This window comes from Eurosta solidaginis, chromosome 2 (genome assembly GCF_040869045.1).
Source record: "Eurosta solidaginis isolate ZX-2024a chromosome 2, ASM4086904v1, whole genome shotgun sequence".
NCBI lineage: Eukaryota > Metazoa > Arthropoda > Insecta > Diptera > Tephritidae > Eurosta > Eurosta solidaginis.
Genome location: NC_090320.1, coordinates 174,242,040 through 174,246,440, shown reverse-complemented (window position 1 = coordinate 174,246,440; position 4,401 = coordinate 174,242,040). Strand labels below are relative to the sequence as shown.

The following is a 4,401-nucleotide window of genomic DNA, read 5'->3' as shown; positions in this document are numbered from 1 at the left end:
ACACAAAACACATGATCACCTAGACACATATACACGCTGCCACTCATTCAAGCCAGTATGGAGACAGGCTGTCGTTACAATTCCGAAAATCGTCAAAGTCACTACACCGCATAAATATGTATATAGGATGAAATTAAAAAAAAACTTACCAAAACTTCTTTGAGAAAACATTCGGCATGCATTGGTTGCTCGTGAAATTTCAGATATGGGTTGCTGTGATGATTTTTTGGACAGATTTAGTATGAAATATGTGGTGCATTTTATTTGACCTATTGAAAAAGTCGAGGGGTTAGGTATCCAATAGGAGGGTGGTGCCGTGTGTAGAAGTCCACGAAAGTAGGGAAAGCTTCTGACCACCATTCACCTGGGAATGGCCAGAGCGATTCTTTTGCATGCGGTTGCAGCAGCTCACTACTGCCGGTCGCTTGCGGCCAAGTATCCTCTGGGTAGCCGCTAACCATCTGTTTAGCGGTGAGCTAATGTGAGAAGGCGACAACCTGGCTAGGCCACTCTGACATAATCGGTTTAAGGGTTAGCCGGGGGGAGATCTCATCGGCAGCGTCTGTACGCCTCTAGGTGCGGCTGCAAGCGGGCGTCTGTCTTGGAGCAAGCGGCTCGCTATATAAACGTGCAAGTAATATTTACACCCCCGCTGAGCGGGTTGTGCGCTGGGCTTGGGACCCGCCACGTAAAACCATACTCCAATGAAATATAACAACAAGCCTCGGATAAATACACTCTCTATTGATGACGACCATGGCAAACGTTTGAAGGACAATAAATTGAGGGCATGCACCTGGAACGTCCGCTCCCTGAATGGGATTGGTGCAGATGCCTGGCTGGTTGATGTCCTCGTCAAAGCAAAAGCTGACATCACCGCCATCCAATAAATGCGTTGGACGAAGCAAGGACGAAAAAAGATCAAAAATTGTGACATCTATTGGAGTGGCCATACGAATAAGCGCAGTTTCGTCGTCGGATTCGTGGTGGGAGAGAGACTTTGTCGCCAAGTTATGGCGTTCATACCTGTGGACGAGCGTCTCGCCCCTTGCCGAATAAAAGCAAAATTTTTTAATATATCTGCAGTGAAAAATATGAAATAATATAACAATTTGTTTAATTCGTCGCAAAATGCCAAGAAACAAGAAGTGGGTCATGGGATGCGAGGGTAGCCAGCATTTTTTTAAATTTACCAGTCGAGAGAAAGACGAATCCAGGTACGTAAAATATTTTATGTGATAATTCTGTTATTTATAATATGGGTTTACAAAAATTGGTAAATGCACTCTTAGATTTTAAAATGAAGGTAGAAGTATACATGATGACTGCTAATACATCTCCAAAATCCTCGGGGAGGTGTAAAAGAACGGTATCAATAATCAAGGATGGAAATTGAAAATTTTACTTCTGTCAAAAGATATTTGAACAAGAAGTTGAAAATTTTCATGTGGTTATTGTAATTTTGAAAATTTTTTGTACTAGAACTCAAACACACTTATGCTGAAATGTGGTTTTCGAGGAAATAATTTGGATTGCGTAGCTGGAGCTACCAGCACTGCAGAAAGCTATCCCCCCCCCCCCCCCCCCTCCAAATTTGCCACGATTTTTAGGAGCAGCGCGAGTTTATTTTTCGGTTTTTTTTCGGAAGTATCTCTTGGCAGAAGAACAATTTGTAATTTCCGCTTTCGTATTCATGATCCTGGGCCCAAGATGCGGCTTTTGCCTTTTTTTTTTATACGTGTAGTAACAGTTGGGTGCTAAAGTTTAGAGCTGTCTTAAAATTGTAGCTTAAGTCCCAAATAGAAATTCTGAATTTCTGCATTTCATTTTGTGTTTGTTGCCCATTATTTGGGCTTCGCGCTAACTGGTATGTTTCAATTCTCTCTGCACAGAACTTCTGCACATCTATTTTGGTCGTAAAGTTTAAGGCTTATAGTCAAAATAAAATTTGTTTTAAGTTTAGTTGCAGATTTTGAAATAATTTCCTATAAGATATCTGTCAAGAAAGCTGCAACTAATTTTTGCTGTTAAGTTTGCAAGCAATTTTATATTTACTATGACTATGCGCCTCAATATTTAAAATTCGTTACGTATCTTACTTATTACTAATGAATTAATTTAATTTTTTGGGCATGTACATTTGTTAAAAGAATCTAACACGAGTAAATTTAAAATGTAGTGCGCATAGAAAAGCGTATAATACCTATTTCACACAGAAGCTTTATGAAATGATTAAGACTATTAATAAAATAATAAAAATTAAGAAATATTATTTATTGAGCTCTCTGTGTAAAATTGATATAACATATTTTATATAATTTTTTCTATTAAGGTGAATGGTTTATATATAATTTTATTAGATATATGGCGTGGATAAATCGCATGGGTGTGGAGCTCGCTTGCGAGCGTCATTTCTCGCAAAAAATGAAATTTAACCTAAGGCTGAGCTTGAATGCTATCCCCGATACTAACCTTCCTAATGTACCTGTAGCTAGTTCTCAAAACAGTTTTGTTTGTCCCAATACAATAATTGAGTTGGGCCCTTCAGATTTTATCCCTTTAGGATCGAGTTTTGGGCAATATTTTGAGCCAAGCGGTTTGATGCTCCTTGCATCTGTAGCTGAGGAGGCTGAAGAGAATGTTCTAGAACAATGTCTTCAGTAAAGTGACATAGTGTCTCTTGAATTTCCCGAAGAGGAGGCTGGAGAGTATATGCTAGATTCAAGCATAGTTTATGAAGATGACTTTTTAAGAGAAAGAGGAAGTCAAACAAATTTAAGTTTAACATCAATAGCTCGAAGGGAAGAAAAACTTTTAGAAGAAAACCGAATATTAAAAACTAAATTGGAAGAAAAAAGTAGGGATATTATATATTTGAGATGCCAACTGTCAGATATGGCAGCTAAGCTGAAAGATTTAGAGGAGCAATTAAGAAACAAAGAGAGCGAGGTGGGTCTCAAATTAAAGCAGTAGTGGAAAATGGCTTAAAAAATTGTAGTCGCCCCCCCCCCCCCCCCCCCCCAAAGGTCGTAGATACCATATTTATTTCAAAACTTTGGCTTTAGGAATATACTGTAGTTCGCCGTTATCATATAAACACCTAAAGCCTATCCTTCGATTTCCATAAGAGAGGACTCTAGACCAATTTATTTTAGAATGGCCCCGAGATCCGGGATTAAGTAATAGCTCTTTAAAATGTTTGGAGATGAGGAGCCGGGGCTTCACCCAAGAACAAAAGTTCGTGTCGATAATGTGTGACGAAATGTCGCTGAAGAGCCATATGCAATATACCACAAAATACGACAAAATTGTAGGAGTTGAGGATTATGGCGACGAAAATCGCACATGTAGATTAGGCACTAGTGCAATGGCTCTTATGGTCCAAGGAATTAGTGGGTCGCCTTGGTGTCACCCTTTGGCCTATTTTATTGTCCATGGTTCTTGCGGGGGGGGATGTTGCTAGAAAATATATTTTGGAGGCCATTACCCAGTTGCAAAATATAGGTCTAATACCTTACCATTTTGTTTGCGTCCAAGAGTCAAATTTTGTTAGCTTAAAAAAATGTTTAGGTGTATCTGAAACTCGTCCATTTTTTGTAGTTAATGGCAAGAAATATTCTTTTTCTATGATTGCCGTCATCTTCTGAAGAGTAGTAGAAATTGTCTTCAACATCCAAAGAATACAATTACCTTTAATTCTCGTATTATTAGTTGGTCCGATATTGCACATTTTTATAACAAGGGTCCACAAAATCCTATTCGGTGCGCTCCTAAGCTAACAGACGCACATATAAGTCCCAATACATTTCAAAAGATGAAAGTAAAATTAGCTGCTCAAATTATGAGTGATACTGTAGGCTCTGGAATGTTAGCTCTTTTTAGTTCCGGATGTCTAGCTTCCACATCTGTTAGTTTTTGTAACATCGCGGAATATATACTTTTTATGAATAAGCTATTTGACATTTTCAACAGCATTGATATAGATGCAATTTTGCCAACTAAAAAGGTATTTTCAGCGACAACGGAACAGGTTAGTTTCCTTGAGGAAGCCATTGTGCTTTTAAAGACCCTAAAAATCAAAGATGATAAAGGGAACGACATAACCATTCTTTTAGTCATATCAAGGGTAATATACATAGCTTATTATGTTTTTGGCGCTTTCTGTCGCAGTCAGGTTTCCCATTTTTGCAGAACAGACGGCTTTGCCAAGACGGTCTGGAAAATTAGTTAGGACAAATTAGGAGAGGAGGTGGATGTAGGGTAAGGATAACGCCTTACATGTTCACCAATCTATTTAAAAAGTCTTGGGGACTCCGGTATACAAATTTAGTAGTACACGGAAATTGCGAGCCCGTTACGCAACACGAAAATTTTTCTCTAGAAGAAGCTAGAAACATAGTT

The 4,401-nt window shown here is 38.7% G+C and overlaps 1 pseudogene; it reads left to right on the top strand.

Moving 5' to 3' along the window:
* The first annotated feature begins 2,712 nt into the window (after positions 1 to 2,712).
* LOC137241761 (uncharacterized) lies at positions 2,713 to 3,647 on the top strand (annotated as a pseudogene).
* Positions 3,648 to 4,401: the final 754 nt, after the last annotated feature.